Below are 19,989 nucleotides of genomic sequence, written 5' to 3'. Positions count from 1 at the left end.
GTCTACTGCTCTCATGCACACACATGGAATTCCCTTGGCATTGCACTGGGACGGTCGAGAGCAAGTTCTGCCTCAGTGATAGAGAGCTGAGGATAATTGAACAGGTGTGCAGGTTTAATTCACTTCACATTCCAAAGTCATACATTCTACCTTATTTTTCCAATTACATTATAAATTCCGATCACCACATTTGCAAGTATTTGTCAACCGACACTTATCACACTTCAATTACACATCCCAACCAGTAATAGCGCTGAAGTGCTATCTCGCGTCTCCCATCTATTCTGATTGAATTACTGCGAAAGTTCTATACTCCAACCTACTGCACTTTTCTGCTTCTGACAGTGATGTAAATTTTGCTATTTAGCTTTAAGAGAAACAACGTAAAATCAGCGTATTATCTGGAACATGGGACACGTTGCATTACATTAAAATGGGGAATGAATACAGTTCCTAACCATGTCAGATTTATAACTCAAACACTTCACCAATGGCTCAGGAGCAGAGGGGAGTATATACAAGATTACTGCTAATACTAATCAACGAAGTACAATGAACTGTGAACGGACCAGAAAATTACAAAAGAAGATAGCTGCATTAAGCGTGTGGGCAGATGGTTGACAGGTCCAGTTCACTGAAACAACAAATGACGTTGTCCATTTCACGTATAAGAATGGTAGATGGGAATAATATGGAAATGGCGAAGTTCTGAGGAGATGTACACGAACACGAAATGCCGTTGTTCATATCCGTATCTCACTGAAATCTAGCGGGCGTTCAAAAGTACTAATGGGATGCTGGGTTTCAGCTCAAGCAGTCTAGAATATAACAGCAAGCTAGAGAAACCGCCAATCATTTGGAATATCATGTTCAGTTCATTGGAAACTTACAAGAGGCTATCCTAGGTTTGCTGGAGCCTAGCGACAATTCACATGGATCGTCACATTTTTCCAGAAATGATGTAATTATTGCCGTATTAATAACATTGGATAACAAATGATTCTCTTATCATTTATAGACTCACGGAGACACGCGACTAGCGAGGCTCTCTAGAGTTAGGGTTATGGACATTCATTTGTGGACAATGACACTCGAATCCCAGAAACCCCCTCGCATTCCATAACAATTCGTCAATAATTCTGCTTTTTGTCCTACGCTTTTGACTATTCAGTGTGGTCACACGTCACTTCCTCACTCTGTTATTCACTGGGTTTCATACTATTTCTTTTCACTGCAGGTGAACTAACGGCCAGTTGGCCAGAAGGTACTTCCGATTTATATTCCAGGCTTGTTTGGGAACGTCCATCGGTTGCCGACCACAGACGGGACTGGATTGCCTCACTCCCTCACCGTTATCGACTGGTGCCCTGCACCACTTCATCTCGTATTCAGAGATAAACTCACCCAAACCATAATAACTATTTGCCTGATTTTCTTTCGTGAGCTCATTTTTTATTCTTGTTTTATTAAAGTGCCAGCGTTCAATAGAATTCCGCATAACTGTAGTAAGCCAGTGAACTGGGAAAATTGCACAGAATCAATTACAATAAGCTGAGGAGAAATAATTGAATATCCAGGAGGGACAGGTTGGAATTTACTGCAACTGAATGAATATTGCATCAATCAATGTAATATTGCATTCAAATGCTGCACCTTGAATAAAGGCTCAATTTTTATGGCATTAATGAGTGGCGCCCTCGCCTAATTTTCAATAGCACAGAACCAGGTGACCTTCAGACTTATTAAGCATTACCTATAACGCCCAGAGGAGCACATAGGTGTATCTTTCTTTACCAATATACTGCGGTTAAGGCACGAATTGATATATGACCCAGTCTGAGGGCTTGACACCTTGCAGAAATCCATTGGAAATTAATGAATGCTGATTATCGACACTTATATCCAGAAAACTGTTGGAAGTCAGACGCCTTGTTTCAACCCACGGGTAAGAATTCCCCTAGAAATTCGTTGCAGTGAGATCATGGGTGGTTTCAAATCAATTTCTCTGAGGCCCTATTTCTGGCAAATTCGTTAACATATTTTCAAAGTGCCCGTTAACCATTTGCCAAGAAATACTGAGGAGAAATAACTTACATCAGAGCCTGTACAGCGTCACTTCCTATAGCTAGACGATGGATTCCCCCCTTGTATCTAATTGCAGCAACAAACCCTGGATATAGACGTTATCATCAATTAAATTCTAAAATGAGTGACACTGTGATATTAGGATGGATTTTGTTTTTGATATGATACATGGATATTATGATCAGGAACAGGCCATCCAACCCCTCGCGCCTGCTCCGAAAATCATTGTTGACCTGTACCTCAACTGCATATTCCCTTCTTTGCTCCATATCCCTAATACCCTTTACCTGACATGACTGTGCTTGCAGTGATTTGCCTAAATAAAGTCTCAGAAAAAAACAGGGAATTCTGTCCAACTCCTAATCGGCTGGAAACGAAATGTTCTCATCAAAAGATTTTGTGCTCAGCTTTGTTTGAAATGTGATTGCTGTTTAATTACTTTCAGGATGTTACTTTTAGATTCTGTCAAAACAAAGGTTTGGAATAAAATAAATACCATCTGCTCCATGTTGTTATTGAAGGTATTGTTTTAATGAAAGTTGTGGGTTTAAATCTAACACTTATTTCTTGTATACATTTATACACATTTTTATTCACCTTTCAGCTTGTTCCAATGAGTGAGTTAGTAAAACTCATCCATAAGCATCATAAAAGATATATCTTGAACAACTAAAATAATCTAGGGATTAAATTCAGTCGAGCGACGTGTGTTTCCGATTCCATTAATTTACGACAGATATTTAATGGATCGGAGCAACTGGAGGGTGTGTTCCTGAAACATGGGAAATAACCCGGACAGTCAGTCCAATCCAATTATTAAGCGGTATAATAATTGTTACAATAAGATTCATATATTCTAAGGAAAGAGTTTTCAGTCTCAGCACCAAGTTCTAGTAATTATGTTTATAAATTGATTCATTCTTTCATAGCACAGAAATCCAACAATGAATTAACTGAAATGACGCTTTCAATCCATGCAGCTAAATTGAATGAATCGGTTCTGTGGCAAACTGTGGGGAACTGAAGGCTGGAAATTGCTGTTCGCGATATTCCACGAGCCATATTCCGCCTTTCTGTTGCTCTCCTCTTTTATTAATTGAAACTCTAAACTGTGCAATTTACACCAGTTATGCCTCCATTGAAACAATATTCAAAGGATGTCTCACCAAAGTAAAACTGCACTAATATCACAATCGGCAATTTCCACTTACACTTCGTTAAAATAAAAAGAAGGACTAAACATCTAAAACATTACTCGGTATTCATGGACTGATGCTTCTTACCTTCCCATTATGCTCCTTTTCCCCTCTTTGAAGGCAGGCGTTAACACATTTATACAAACATATTATCCATTTTTAGCATATACTATACAGTAGATTTATTTAAACATATTATGCATTTTTAGGATATACTGTACAGTAGATTGTGGCTAAAATTTCAATCATTACCTCACCGAAATTGGAATTTCCTCAGAGTTTCTCCCGCTTCATCAGCGTAACTTTGGCGGAACCTCGGAAATTTCCTGCGCAGTGTCTTCACCATTTTGGATGAGACATGCGTGGGCGCTATGTTGACGGAGGCACTGCCCTGTTAAAAATAAATAAGTTAACATGTGATCTAAAATTGGAATTTCAAACCCACTGAGAAATCACCGGGAAGTTATTGTCCTGCAGAATAAATCAAGGTCCAGGAAACTGAACAAACGTGTAAAATTAAGTCTGATAGCGTGAAGGGAATGTAATTCAATTCAAGGAACAGGAAAACAGAATCCACTGAAACATGCTGCCGATTGATGTTATCATCGGAACAAATTGACCTGTGCCCGGTTTCACCAACCTGGGCCTTCGCTAATCTGAAATAACGCACTGGCAATTCACACTGAGTAGTTCCTGCGCCATTTTGAATGGGTTTAAAGTACCTGTATCGAATGAAAGGATTGACACAACAATAAATTAATGCGGAAAGGGAATTGAGGCGAACATCTTAAGCTGTTATACGACAACACAATTTTAACACAAGCATTTTTAAAAAAAGTTACGAACTTAATGGAAACGAACTGAATTCCCAGTGGAAATGGTGGTGTTGTTCTGTCACCTGAACTCAATTTGTGCATCCTTGGTTATTGATGTGTTCGTGTCAAGAAACTTCATTTTGTGTGAAGGAATTACACACCACCTAGTGACTAATTTCTGCTATTACAGCATTATCGGAACATAACAGGAGTGGGCCATTCAGCCCCAAGAGCCTGTTTCGATATTCAATCAGTACATGGCTGATCTGTACCCCAACTCCATTTACCCGCTTTAGCTTCACATATCCTTACACCCTTACCGAAAAAAGATCCATCAATCACAGTCTTGAAAATTTCAATTGAACCACAGCATCCACAGCCTTTTGGGGGAGAGAGTTTCAGATTTCCACGACCCTTCGTGTGGGAAAGTGCTTCCTGATTTCACCCCTTAATGACCGAATTCTAATGTTATGATTGTACCGTCTTGTTCTGGAATCCACCAGAGCAAACAATTTCTCTGTATCTACCCTATCGAATGCCTTCATCATTTTAAGCACCTCGATCAGATCACACCTCAAGTGTCTAAACTCAAGGGAATACAACTGAGCAAACTGTCCTTGTAATTTCGCCATTTAAGCTCTGGTATAATTGTGGTAAATCTGCACGGTATATATCCTTCCTGAGGTGCGGTGCCCAAAACTGAATGCAGTCCTCCAGATGGGGTCTGACCAGAGCTCTGTATAACGGAAGCATTTCATCCTCCCCTTTCTATTTCAGCCCCATTGGGATAAAGGGCATCATTCATATAGCCTTTTCTATTACTTTTTTTAAACTGTCCTATAGCTATTATTGATTTGTCTACATGGACACCAAATCTTTTTGATGTTCTACAGTTCCTGACGTTCGGTTTTGGGAAAGTTAACGGATTTTCCATTCTCCAATCCACAATTGATGACCTCACGCTTGCTCACATTGCACTACATGTGCCATCGTTTTTTTCCGACTCACTTAATCAGTTATTGTCACTTTGTAAGTTCCTGCTCCCGTCTACAATACTTACTGTGCCTCCTAACTCGGGCATGAATTAGTTAATAAAATAATGAAGCCGCAACATATATTGTTATCCCAGGCCTGGCCACGCGATGGCGCGCCAGCGCTTACCCCTGCCGCGTGTATTCCTTGCTCTTTCAACAATTAAAATAGTTCTTACCTTGGTCTTTCAATGTTTTTCTACATTTGGGTGTTTTCGGGTCTTCTTACAAGTCCTGTCTCTGTCTCTCCCGCGCTCTATCGTTCCCTCTTTCACTTTGATTGCAGTTTTCCTTATTCGTCGTTCTTCACCTTCATCGGGATTTCGAAATTGATTGGTCAGTATCTTCAATAAATGCCGATTAAATTCCCAACATGCTCCCTGCTCCCCCGACTATGGCACAACTTCCCGTAAACTTAAATACCTGAACCTGATAACAGAACATGGCATTGGATACTTTACATAGTCCACGGAATGGCCCATGGATTCCACTGCGAAGGCAGCTTTAAGGACTGATATAAAGTGACATTGCTTCACTGCCAAGCAAAACAATAGTGCAATAAATGATAAGATTCTCCAGCTTCAAGCTTCCTACCTTATTTTTAAACTAAGAAATCTTACTCACCAGCTCGTAGAGCGAGCTTCCTGAGCACACTCGGTATGTGAATGTAGGGGCGTGCAAGTACTGTGTTCGAGCTTACGTTTGTATCCGTTTCCTGATTGCTTCTCTTGTTTAAAGAGACAGGTCACCACGGAGCTATTTCTGCAGCCATGGCTCTTTCCCGCGCGACCCCTGTTGCTTTATGGAAGAACAAGGACGTCAAGAGCAAGCAAAGGTCATTCGGCCCTTCACAGCTCCTGGCTGTTGTATATATGGCAATAAAGAGTGACAAATCCCCATCACAAGCTTTTAAAGGAAGTAAGTGCAAACATTGCAGAAGCCCTAACTATAATCTTCCAAAGTTCACTCGATTCTGAAACCGTCCCTTCAGATTGGAAATTGCACATGTCACTCCGCTGTTCAAGAAAGGTGAGAGACGAAACCAGGGCATTATCGACCAGTTAGCCAAACATCTGTTTTCGCGAAATTACTCGACCCTATAATTAAGGATAGGGTTATTGAACGCCTTGAAAATTTCCAGCTGATCAGAGAGTGGCAGCAAGGACATGCCTGACCAACCTGATTGAATTTTTGGAAGAGTTGACTAAAGTAGTAGAACAGGGAATGTCTTTGGCTGTTATTTCTATCGACTTCCAGAAGGTATTCGATATAGTCACTCATAAGAGACTGTTAGCTAAAATTGAAGCTCATGGAATTTAGGGGATATAATTGACCTGTTTAGGAAATTGGCTGAGGGGCATGGGGGAAATGTCCGAATATTGGGCAGATACTCAATTTTTCAGGTTGTATCTAGCGGCGTCGTACAAGGACCTGTGTTGGGGCGTCAACCATTCAAAGTATTTACAAACGTCTTAGGTGATGGAATAGGGAGCCACATATCCAAGTTTTCCGGAGATACGAAGATAGGCAGTATTGTAATCAGTATCGAAGCATTACATTCCAGAGCGATATTAATTAATTTAGGGAATGGGCAAAGCTGTGGCAAATGAATTTCGATGTTGGTAAGTGTGAGGTCATCAACTTTGGAACAAAAATGATCGATCAGAATACTTTCTAAATGGTGAAAAGCTAGAAACAGTGGCGGTTCAAAGAGACTTAAATGTCCATGTACATAGTTCATTAAGATGTCATGGACAGGTGCAGAGAATAATCAAAAACACGACTGGGACGTTAGCCTTTATATCTGGAGTACAAGAATACATTGGGGTGGAAGTTATGCTACAGCTCTACAAATCACTGGTTAGATCAAACCTGGAGTACTGTGTTCAGTTCTGGGCACCACACCTTAGGGCGGATATATTGGCCTTGGATGAAGTGCAACGTGTATTTACAGTGATGATACCGTACTCCAAGGGTTAAATTACGAGGAGTGATTACCCAAACTAGTGTTGTATTCCCTGGAATTTAGAAGACTAAGGGGTGATTTGATCGAAGTGTTCACGATATTAAGGGGAACTGATAGAGGGAAACTGTTTCCGCTGGTTGGAGAGTCTAGCACTTGGCGGACATAGCCTAAAAATTAGAGCCTGGACTTTCAGGAATGAAGTTAGGAAACACTTCTACACGCAAAGGGTGCTAAAAGTTTTGAACTCTCGTCTGCAATTGTCAGAGGATACGAGCTCAATTGTTAATATTAAATCTGAGATTGATAGATTTTTGTTAACCAAAGCTATTAAAGGATATGAGGCTCAGGCTGGCATATGGAGTTAGGTCACAGGTCAACCATGATCTCATTGAATGACAGAACAGGCCCGGCGGGGGGGGGGGCGAAATGGCCTATTCCTGTGCCTATGTTCCTTGGTTCCTTTATTCATGTCATCCAGCATAGCCTTTGGCTACACTTTAAATGTCTTCAGTGTCTTTCACTCTACTACCTTGCAGACAGATTATTACACATTTGAATCAATGAGTAGATTTCCGTCTGTACCTCCTGGGCACAAATCATCCCCTGGACATTGCGCCGAATGGAAAATTAGGCTTGGAAGATCGAACATCCATGACGGATCCCGTCCGATTTACCTTTCATTTGAATTAATGGAAGGAAAATCAGGCCGGTTTTGCTCCCGCCTGATTTTCCTCCCTGTGCAAACTCCCGCCTCCGCATTACAGAATAACATATAACCCAAGGTATTTTGATAGGCCTTGCAATTATAACGTGGGATAATTGCACATCAAGACTTAAAGTGCCCCCGTGAAATTCCTCCGCCTGCTAACGCAGAGGACATAATTTTCAAATTACTGAAATTATTGATGTGATAACAGCAGAGGAATAATAAGCGTGTTCCTGTGGTAGCCTGCCATCTTCATCTTTAACGGAGGCTATATTACATTTATTTTGATTTTTCCCTTCTTTGAAATATTGGAGAGAGGGACATCATTCAAGTGTGATCAGCATTCGTCCACCATGATTGTGATCAGTAATCGATTAATTCCTCTGAGACAGTATTGGAGGCAGCGATTTCAGACGAATTTTGCTAAACATCGATACGCAATTGTTCCACACCGTCATTTTAAGACCCGATTGCATGTTTTAGATTTACTTTACACGAAATATATTTATGATCTTTAATGTAGATCTTTACTTACCCTGAAGTCATTTGATGAGAGCTTGAGAACAGAGGTTGGGAAAGACAGGGAGTGAACGTCTAACGGAGTGAAGCGCAAACAGAGTGAGGACTTTCAACTGGGAATTTGGTGAGGGTGGGAATTAGGTGCAGAGGGGGAAGAAGGTGCGAAGTTATTTTAACCAAAACACTATAGACTAAAACTGACCGAAGCATAAAAGGGAGACACACAAGGAATCAAAACAAAGCAAGCAGGAGAGCAGAGGGTAAGCCTGTAAGTATTGAATTCATTGGTTTGTGTTTTTTAGTGGTTAGTGTTTCAGTGACAGATAAACAGTAAAGTGCCTTAAAGCGAAACAAACAGTTTAAGTTACTGTTAGCTAACTTGGCAGGACATCTGGGGCCTGTAACATGTACATCCTGTTCCATGTGGGAACTCCAGAAGACTTCGTGTGTCCCGGAAAACCACATGTGCAGGAAGTGCTGCCAACTGTTCGAGCTCGAGCTCAGAGTTTCTGAGCTTCAGGGGCATCAATACGTCCATGAAAGTAAATCTTTTGTGAAACGTAGTTACCAAAAATATGTGCAAAACTATATTGTTCTGAGAAACTCATTCTAAGCCTAAGCCAATCCTCTGTATACATCTACTGCTCTTGCGATGTGTCCCAACATACCCGATGTATATATCAGCTGCTCTTGCAATGTGTTTTTTTATTCGTTCATGGGATGTGGGCGTCGCTGGCAAGGCCAGCATTTATTGCACATCCCTAATATATGTCCTAACATACCCGCTGTATAGATACACTGCTCTTGCCTCGTGTCCTAACACACCCTCTGTATTCATCCACTGCTCTTACCACGTGTCCTAACACACCCTCTGTATTCATCCACTGCTCTTACCACGTGTCCTAACACACCCTCTGTATTCATCCACTGATCTTACCACGTGTCCAAACACACCCTCCGTATTCATCCACTGCTCTTACGACGTGTCCTAACACACCCTCTGTATTCATCCACTGCGCTTACCACGTGTCCTAACACACCCTCTGTATTCATCCACTGCTCTTACCACGTGTCCTAACACACCCTCTGTATTCATCCACTGCTCTTACCACGTGTCCTAACACACCCTCCGTATTCATCCACTGCTCTTACCACGTGTCCTAACACACCCTCTGTATTCATCCACTGCTCTTACCACGTGTCCTAACACACACTCTGTATTCATCCACTGCTCTTACCACGTGTCCTAACACACCCTCTGTATTCATCCACTGCTCTTACCACGTATATTCAGAACCTCTCTGGCCACAGGGGGTGTGCCAGAGGACTGGAGAACCGCTAATGTAATACCATTATTCAAGAAGGGGAGTAGGGAAAAACCGGGGAACTACAGGCCAGTGAGCCTAACATCAGTGGTAGGAAAATTATTGGAAAAAATTCTGAAGGACAAAATTATTCTCCACTTGGAGAAGCAAGGATTAATCAGGGATAGTCAACATGGCTTTGTCAAGGGAAGATCATGTCTGACTAATTTGATTGAATTTTTTGACGGGGGGTGACAAGGCGTGTGGATGAGGGTAACGCAGTGGATGTGGTATACATGGATTTCAGTAAGGCCTTCGATAAAGTCCCCCACAGGAGACTGGTCAAGAAGGTACGAGCCCATGGAATCCAGGGTGCCTTGGCACTTTGCATACAAAACTGGCTTAGTGGCAGAAGGCAGAGGGTGATGGTCGAAGGTTGTTTTTGTGACTGGAAGCCTGTGGCCAGTGGGGTACCACAGGGATCGGTGCTGGGTCCCTTGCTGTTTGTGGTCTACATTAATGACTTGGATATGAATGTAAAAGGTATGATCAGTAAGTTCGCTGATGATACAAAAATTGGTAGGGTGGTAAATAGCGAGGAGGATAGCCTCAGTCTGCAGGACGATATAGATGGGTTGGTCAGATGGGCGGAACAGTGGCAAATGGAATTTAACCCGGAAAAGTGCGAGGTGATGCACTTTGGAGGGGCTAACAAGGCAAGGGAATATACAATGAATGGGAGGACCCTAGGCAAGACAGAGGGTCAGAGGGATCTTGGTGTGCAAGTTCACAGATCCCTGAAGGCGGCGGAACAGGTCGATAAGGTGGTAAAGAAGGCATATGGGATACTTGCCTTTATTAGCCGAGGCATAGAATATAAGAGCAAGGAGGTTATGATGGAGCTGTATAAAACACTGGTTAGGCCACAGCTGGAGTACTGTGTGCAGTTCTGGTCGCCACACTACAGGAAGGATGTGATCGCTTTGGAGAGGGTGCAGAGCAGATTCACCAGGATGTTACCAGGGCTGGAGCGCTTCAGCTATGAAGAGAGACTGGGAAGATTGGGTTTGTTTTCCTTGGAGCAGAGGAGGCTGAGGGGGGACATGATTGAGGTGTACAAAATTATGAGGGGCACAGATAGGATGGATACTAAGGAGCTTTTTCCCTTCGTTGAGGGTTGTATAACAAGGGGACATAGATTCAAGGTAAAAGGCGGGAGGTTTAGAGGGGATTTGAGAAAGAACTTTTTCACCCAGAGGGTGGTTGGAGTCTGGAACTCACTGCCTGAAAGGGTTGTTGAGGCAGGAACCCTCACAACATTCAAGAAGCATTTGGATGAGCACTTGAAATGCCACAGCATACAAGGCTACGGACCAAATGCTGGAATATGGGATTAGAGTAGACAGGGCTGATGGCCCGCGCGGACACGATGGGCCGAAGGGCCACTATCCGTGCTGTATAACTCTATGACTCTATGACACGTGTCCTAACACACCCTCTGTATACATCCACTGCTCTTACCACGTGTGCTAACACACCCTCTGTATTCATCCACTGCTCTCACCATGTGTCCTAACACACCCCCTATATACATTCACTGCTCTTGCCATGTGTCCTTACATATCCTCTATATACATCCACTGCTCTTGCCATGTGTTCTAAGACACACTTTGTATTCATCCACTGCTCTTGCGATGAAATCAACAAAACCTTTGTTCACATCCACTGGTCTTGCGATGTGTCTGAACAAAGTATTTGTTTTTTAAATCTTTCCTCACACATTCTCAAAATTAATGGTGACGTTTCTATCCTCACTCCCGAGTCTTTGACCAAAAGTTGCCATTTTCAGTTTCTTCATTGTACACTTGTTTCCTTTGCTCTGTTAGCCCAATATGAAATAAAAATCACATTCGTTACTGTCATATATACCACGGTCTAAGAAGTAATGATGAATTTCACGAAGGCAATGGCTACTCAACGGTTTAACTGCCATGTGCAGTTTAAGGCGCTCCATTAAAGAAAGAATATAAATGTCACAGACCGCGTACGAAGTAGATTCACGAGGGGATGCCAGGAATGGAAGTTAGATCATTAAAATTGATGGGATTTTTCGAGTTGATCAGAAAAGCCGAATAAGAGATTCATTGAGCTTTTCAGAATTATGGAGGATTTTAATTGGATGGATAGGGAAATCTATTTCCTTTGATTGGTGAGTCAATGATGAAGAGTGATCAATTTAAAATAGTAATTAAGAGAGTCAGGAGACTTGCTTTGAGAAATCGTTATAATTGGAGGGTTGTTTGAGACGCAACACGGTCAATGGTTGTGGCAAAGAACAGGAGAGTGTTAGGGGAAAACTAAATAATTATAAGAAGGAGAGAAAATAACAGGGCTACAAAAGGAGAGAGCGAAAGTGGGATTCGTTTGGGATTGATACAGGGCTATGTGGAAAGAGAGGGGCATTGAGATTAGTTTTCGATTGATACAGGGCTTTGGGCAGATAGCGAGATAGAGGGATCAGTTTGGGATTAATGCAGGGCAATGGGGTGAGAGCAGGGCAGTGGGATTAATCTTGGATTGGTACAGTGCTACGGGGAGAGAGGGTGTCAGTGGGGTAGTATAGGCTTGAAATAGAGTTATGGGAAGATAATGTGGCTTAATTGGATAGCTCTTTCAAAGGAAGCAGCACAAGCACGATCGGCCGAATGGCCTCATTCTGTGCTGCGTCATTTTTTGCTTCTATGGTCCTGATACAGGGTTATGGGAAGAGTGTGGTAGGTTTTAGTTTGATACAGGGCCATGGATTGAAAGTGGGACAGTTGGATTGGTCTTGGATTGATACACATTTACGGGCAGAGAGAAGGGCAGTGGGATTATTTGAGTTTGATACGGGGCCATATGAAAGAATAGGGCATTGGGATTAGATTGGAATTGATAAAGGACAATGGGGAGAAAGCGGAGAGTGTGATTCGTCTGGGATTGAAGCAGGACTATGAGGAGAGAGGGGCCAGTGGGATTTGTCTAGGATTGATTAAGAACTATGAGGAGGGAGGGCGCCAGTGGGATTAGTCTATGATTGATTCAAGAATATGAGAGAGAGGGGGCTAGTGTGATTAATCTAGGATTGATTCATGACTATGAGGAGAGAGGGCGTCAGTGGGATTAGTCTAGGATTGATTCAGGACTATCAGGAGAAAGGGGGGTCATTGTGATTAATCTGGGATTGATTCAGGACAATGAGAGAGGGGGTCATTGGGATTAGTCTCGGATTGATTCAAGACTATGAGGAGAGAGGGGGTCAGTGTGATTAGTCTAGAATTGATTCAGGACAATGAGGAGAGAGGGGGTCAGTGGGACTAGTCTAGGATTGATTCAGGACAATGAGCACAAAGGGGTTCAGTGGGACTAGTCTAGGATTGATTCAGGACAATGAGGAGAGAGGGGGTCAGTGGGATTATTCTGCGATTGATTCAGAGCTACGAGGAGAGAGGGTGTCAGTGGGGTTAGTCTGGGATTGAAGCAGGATTATGAGGAGAGAGCGGGTCAGTGTGATTAGACTGGGATTGATTCAGGACTATGAGGAGAGAGGGGGTCAGTGGGATTAGTCTGGGATTGAAGCAGGATTATGAGGAGAGAGCGGGTCATTATGATTAGACTGGGATTGATTCAGGACTATGAGGAGAGAGGGGGTCAGTGGGATTAGTCTGGGATTGAAGCAGGATTATGAGGAGAGAGCGGGTCAGTTTGATTAGACTGGGATTGATTCAGGACTATGAGGAGAGAGGGGGTCAGTGGGATTAGTCTGGGATTGATTCACGACAATGATGAGACAGGGGGTAAGTGGGATTCGTCCAGGATTGATTCAGGACTATGAGGAGAGAGGGGGTCATTGTGATTTGTCTCGGATTGATTCAGGACTATGAGGAGAGAGGGGGTCAGTTGGATTAGTTTGGGAATGACTCAGGCCCATGTGGAGAGAGAGGGTCAGTGGGATTAGTCTGAGATTGATTCAGTACTATGGGGAGAGAGTAGTTCAATGGGAATAGTCGAGGATTGTTTCAGGACTATAAGGAGAGAGGGGGTCAGTGGGATTAGTCTGGGATGTAATTAGGATATGGGGAGAGAGCGGTTCAGTGCGTTCAGCCTCGGATTGATTCGGGACCAAGGGGCGAGAGGTGGACACCGGGATTAGTCTAGGATTGAAGCAGGACTATGTTGAATGAGGGGGTCAGTGGGATTAGTCTGGGATTGATTCAAGACTATGCGAAGAGAGGAGGTTAGTGGGATTAGTCTGGGATTGATGCGGGACTATGGGGAGAGAGCGGCTCACTGGGATTAGTCTGGGATTGACTCAGGACTATGAAGAGAGAGAATCAGTGCGATTAGTCTGGGATTGATTCAAGACTATGAGGAGAGAAGGGGTCAGTTGGATTATTCTGTGATTGATGCAGGAGTATTAGGAGAGAGGGGGTCAGTGGGATTAGTCTTGGATTGAATCAGGACTATAAAGAGAGAGGGGGTTCAGTGGGATTAGTCTGGGATTGATTTAGGATATGGGGAGAGAACGGGTCAGCGAGATCAGTCAAGGATTGATTCAGGACTATGAGGAGAGAGCGGTTCAGTGGGTTTAGTCTGGGACTGATTCAGGCCTATGAGGAGAGAGGGGGTCAGTGGGATTAATCTGGAATTGATGCAGGACATTGAGGCCAGAGGGCAGAGGGGCTCAGTGGGATAAGTCTGGGATTGGTGCAGGTCTATGAGGAGAGAGGTGGTCAGTGGCATTAGCCTGGGATCGATTCAGGACAATGAGGAGAGAGGGGGTCAATGGGATTAGTGCAGGATTGATTCAGGACTGGGAGGAGAGAGGGGGTCACTGGGATTTGTCCGGGATTGAATGAGGACTATGAGGAGAGAGGCTGACAGTGTGATAAATCTTGGATTGATTCAGGACAATGAGGAGAGAGGGGGTCAGTTGGATTTGTCTGGGATTGATTTAGGATATGGGGAGAGTGGGGGTCAGTGGGATTAGTCTCGGATTGATTAAGGACAATGGGGAGAGAGGGGGTCAGTGGGTTTATTCTGGGATTGAAGAGGAGTATGTGGAAATAGGGGGTCAGTGTGATTAGTCTGGGTTTGATTCAAGAATATGAGAAGAGAGGGGATCAGTGGGATTAGTCTGGGATTGATTCAGGACTATGAGGAGAGAGGTGATCAGTGCGATTTGTCTGTGATTGATTCAGGACTATGAGAAGAGAGGGGATCAGTGGGATTAGTCTGGGATTGATTCAGGACTATGAGGGGAGAGGGGGTCAGTTTGATTATACTGTGTTTGCAGCAGGACAAGTGGTGAGAGGTGGTCATTGCGATTAGTTTCGGATTGATTCAGGACTATGGGGAGATAAGTGTTCAGTGGGATTAGTCTGGGATTAATTCAGGAATATGAGGAGAGAGGGGGTCAGTGGGATTAGTCTAGGATTGATTCAGGACTATGAAGATATAGGGGGGTCAATAGGATTAGTTTAGGATTCATTCAGGATTAGAGGGAGAGAGGAGATCAGTGGGATTAGTCTGGGATTGATTCAGGACTATGAGGAGAGCGGGGGTCAGTGGAATTAATCTGGGATTGATTCAGAACTATGAGGAGAGCGGGGGTCAGTGGGAATAGTCTAGGATTGATTCAGGACTATGAGGACAGATGGAGTCAGTGGGATTATTCTGGGATTGATGCATGACTGTTGGGAGAGGGGGTGTCAATGGGATTAGTCTGGGATTGATGCAGGACTATGAGGAGAGAGGGGCTCACTGGGATAGTATGTGTTTGATTCAGGACTATAAGGAGAGAGAGGGTCAGTGCGATAAATCTTTGATTGTTTCAGGACTATGAGGAGAGAGGGGGTCAGTTGGATTAATCTGGGATTGATTCAGGAATATGGGGAGAGAAGGGACAGTGGGATTATTCTGGGATTGAAGAGGAGTATGTGGAAATAGGGGGTCAGTGTGATTAGTCTGGGTTTGATTCCAGTATATTAGAAGAGAGCGGGTCAGTGTGATTCTTCTGGGATTGATTCAGGTCTATGAGGAGAGATGTGGTCAGTGGGATTAGTCTGGGATTGATTCAGGACTACGAGGGGAGAGGGAATCAGTGGGATTAGTCTGGGATTGATTCAGGACTATGAGGAGAGAGGGGGTCAGTTTGATTATTCTGTATTTGAAGCAGGACTATGAGGTGAGAGGTGGTCATTGGGATTAGTTTCGATTGATTGAGGACTATGGGGAGAGAAGTGGTCAGTGGGATTAGTCTGGGATTGATGCAGGACTATGAGGAGAGAGGGGCTCACTGGGACAGTCTGTGATTGATTCAGGGCCATGGGGACAGAAAGTTTCAGTGGGTTTAGTCTCGGATTGAATCAGGACTATGAAGAGATAGGGGGTCAATGGGATTAGTCTCGGATTCATTCAGGATTAGGGGAAAGAGGAGATCAGTGGGATTAATGTAGGATTGATTCAGGACTATGAGGAGAGCGGGGTCAGTGGAATTAGTCTGAGATTGATTCAGGACGATGTGGAGAGAGGGGGTCAGTGGGATTAGTCTTGGATTGATTCAGGACTACGAAGAGATAGGGGGTCAATGGGATTAGTCTCGGATTCATTCAGGACTATGAGGAGAGAGTGGGTCAGTGTGGTTATCTAGGATTGATTCAGGACTATGAGGAGAGAGTGGGTCAGTGTGGTTATCTAGCATTGATTCAGGACGATGTGGAGAGAGGTGGTTCGTGGGATTAGTCTGGGATTGATTCAGGACTATGAGGATAGAGGGGGTCAGTGGGATTAATCTTGGATTGATGCAGGACATTTGGGAGAGAGGGTGTCAGTGGGATTAGTGTGGGATTGATGCAGGACTATGAGGAGAGAGGGGCTCACTGGGACAGTCTGTGATTGATGCAGGACTATGAGGAGAGAGAGGGGCAGTGGGATTAGTCTGGGATTGATTCAGGACGATGAGGAGAGTGGGGGTCATTCGGATTAGTCTGTGATTGATTTGCGACTATGAGTAGAGAGTGGGTGAGTGGGATTAGTCTGGGATTGTTGGAGGACTATCGGCAGACAGTGGGGCATTGGGATTAGTTTGGACTTGTTGCAGGACTATGGGGAGAGAGCGGGGCAGTTGGATTAATTTGGGTTTGATTCAGGACTATGGGGAGAGGGCGACGCAGTGGGATTAGTTTGGGATGGATGCAGGACTATGGGGTGACAGTGGGCGAATGGGATGAGTTATGGATTGATTCAGGACTGTGGGGAGACAGTGGGCCCGTGGGATTATTTTGGGATTGATGCAGGACTGTGTGGAGACAGCGGGCCAGTGGGGTTAGTTTGGGATTGATGCAGGACTATGGAGAGACAGAGGGCCCGTGGGGTTAGTTTTCGATTGATGCTGGACTATGGGGAGACAGCGGGCAAGTTGGGCTAGTTTGGGATTGATGCTGGAATATGGGGAGACAGAGGGCCAGTGGGATTAGTTTCAGATTGTTGCAGGAATATGGGGAGAGAGGGGGCCGACGCAGTTTCTTTGTGTATGTCGGTAATCGAAGCAAAATTTCTGTTTCCGGTCAATGATACCGATTAAGTGAAAAAGAATTGAAAGGCAAGTCGCTTTTTAAAAAATTGAATGTATAAATGCTTTTCACTGTGGAGAATAACAGAAATAACATCTCTGGGCAGCGCCGTGTGTCGGTACACGTCGACAATAATTAATGGTTTCTCAGTAAGTTTCCTGTTTTGTTGGACTCTGTGTCGCCATGGAAATCGTTCACCAACGTTATCATCAGCATTTCGTTTTCCTGAGCTGCTTCCGCTGCTTGATCAAGAAGTCTCAGTAACAAAAAAGGGAGCGATTAATCTTTCTCATCAAATCGCTGACATTTAACTGCCACAATGTGTACGATAACAGTGGGTCAGAAAAAAAATCATAAAATCGCTTCTCAGAATTGTGGACGATGTCAATTTAACTCCATATTTTTACAAAAAAGATTTGTACTATATCTATCCCGCTATCCCCAATAAATTACATTGCTGCAACCCGCACTGTCCGGATTTTCCTTTCTTGAAACATTACTCCCCTGTCGAGTTCACTGCTTTTACTCAGCCCGCGGTGTGCTCCACACTGAGGAGACCAAACGCACATCAGGTCACTGCATTGCCCAACACATTCGTTCTGTCCTCCATTGTCACAAGGACTGCTACGTTTTTCAACACATTCACCACCCTGTACCATATATTAGTGAATACACAAATACAGAACTGTCCAATATTATAGTTTAAACATAATATTCAATGTCAACCAGACGGCAGGAGATCGAAACACGGCCTGAACCTGGAAGTGTATTTAATCGTTTGTGTTTTAACAATCTGGGTAATTGCCTCCCATTCGGATCAATGAAACTTCTGTTATATCGATTATTAATTCTTATTATTGTTATTAATATTAATACTGTTATTGTTATTATTACTGTCCTGACTATTATTATCATTATTGTTATTACTATTATTATCATTACTGTTACTATTACTGTTATGACTATTATTATCATTATTTCTATTATTACTGTTAATACTATAATTAACATTAATGTTATTATTACTGTTATTACTATGACTTTGTTTACTATTATTGCTGCAAAACACCAGGCCACAAGACGGCAAAGCCTGCAGCCAAACGGGGACCGTCGCTCCACGGGCGATGTGATGAGATTTGAAACTTTACAGAATCACATTACACAATTCCGTGCGGTAACGTTGTGATCACTTATTCAGCGCACGAACATGTATGAAAGTTTCTTACCGTGTTCTATATTTTCCGGGACTGTACTCACTTATCATTCACGGCTGCCCGGCCTGTGCTGCCTTGGTTGGAGTTACAGTGGAACCGCTCCAATCGGCCTCTGAGCTTTTTGCCTGCGGAGCACAACCCGCTCTTTGCTTCCTGCTGTCTCCGCCACCCTGCGACTCCAGTTAATAAACAGATTGAAGCGCCCCTGGCGGATGAAAAGGTTATTCACCCTTATCGCTCCAATCAGGCATGAAGAAGAGGCACTTCGTTATGACCTGGAACCTATCAGTGTTTGAGGAAACGGAACCCAGCGAGGCCTGTTACCTTCAGCCGAAGGAGGATGAAAGTGAAGGCGGCGTTTGATAGGAGCAAGCGATATTACAGAGTATTACATAGGATTTACAGCACAGAAACCGGCCATTCGGCCCGATAGGCCTATGTCGTTGTTCCACACGGGCATCCTCCAAATTATTTCATCTCATCCTATCATCATATCCTTCTATTTCTTTCTCCCTCATGTACTTATCTAGCTTCCACTTAAATGCATCTGTGCTATTCGCCTCAACCATTCCATGTGGTAGCGAGTTCCATATTCTGACCATGATCTGGCTAAAGTAGATTCTCCTGAATTCCCTGTTGGATTTATTGGTGACTATCTTTTTTATATGGCCCATAATTTGAACAGTTTTGGACTCCACCACAAGTGGAAACCTATTTTCTACATCTGCCCTATAGAACCACTCACTAATTTTAAAGACCTCTATCAGGTCACCCTTCTCTTTTCGAGAGAAAATAGCCACAGCCTGTTTAATTTTGATGTAAGATGGCTGTCCACAAACATAACTGAGAGTTTCAACAGATGCCTTCAGTGACAGTAGATTATAAAAGGAGGATTAATAAAACAAATAATTCAATGATTTCCAGCTTATTCAATATTAACAAATTGAGGGCACAATTCAAAGGCGATTGTTATGGCCCAGAAACCCGACTTTAATGAAAGGAAAGAAGGATGTTTGTTTCTAAATAACAATTTGCTACGCCCTCTGCGCACTTCATAACCAATGTATATTTTTGCTTTAGATACAGAATGCTGTTTGATCACACCCATCAGTGAATGGTCTGTTAATATGATCGTGGTGGCGTTAGTCGAGGGAGAATGATAGCTGGCACAGAGCTCAATCACTTTCTCTCCTTTCAATAGATCAATAGGATCTCAATGGATTGATAGGATCTCAATAGAGCAATAAGATCTCAATAAAGTGATAGGATCTCAAAAGATTGATAGGATCTCAATAGTGATAGGATCTCAATTGATTCATAAGATCTCAATAGAGTGATAGGATCACAATAGAGCGAAAGGATCTCAATAGTGACAGAATCTCAAGTGGAGCGGTAGGACCTCAATAGGGTGATAGGGTTTCAATAGACTGAAAGGATCTAAATAGAATGATACGATCTCGACAGAGAGATAGGATCTCCATAGAGTGATAGGATCTCAATGGAGTGATACGATCTCAATAGAGAGATAGGATCTCGTTAG

General features: G+C 43.3%; 1 long non-coding RNA gene across 7 annotated transcripts in view; it reads right to left on the bottom strand.

Moving 5' to 3' along the window:
- Nucleotides 1-18,582, bottom strand: part of LOC137315219 (uncharacterized) — a 98,204-nt gene extending 79,622 nt beyond the window's left edge. For 3 of the 7 annotated variants that reach the window (XR_010961356.1, XR_010961357.1, XR_010961355.1), the window contains exons 1-3: nt 5,752-5,838; nt 5,307-5,437; nt 3,534-3,672 (exon numbers count right to left, since the gene is read on the bottom strand). This is a non-coding gene — a long non-coding RNA (uncharacterized lncRNA). The other 4 variants (XR_010961361.1, XR_010961358.1, XR_010961359.1 and 1 more) reach the window with 3 other exon arrangements.
- Nucleotides 18,583-19,989: the final 1,407 nt, after the last annotated feature.

The sequence above is a fragment of the Heptranchias perlo genome, unplaced genomic scaffold, assembly GCF_035084215.1.
Source record: "Heptranchias perlo isolate sHepPer1 unplaced genomic scaffold, sHepPer1.hap1 HAP1_SCAFFOLD_54, whole genome shotgun sequence".
Lineage (NCBI taxonomy): Eukaryota > Metazoa > Chordata > Chondrichthyes > Hexanchiformes > Hexanchidae > Heptranchias > Heptranchias perlo.
The sequence above is the reverse complement of the archived record's forward strand: the minus strand, read 5'-3'. Positions and strand labels throughout refer to the sequence as shown.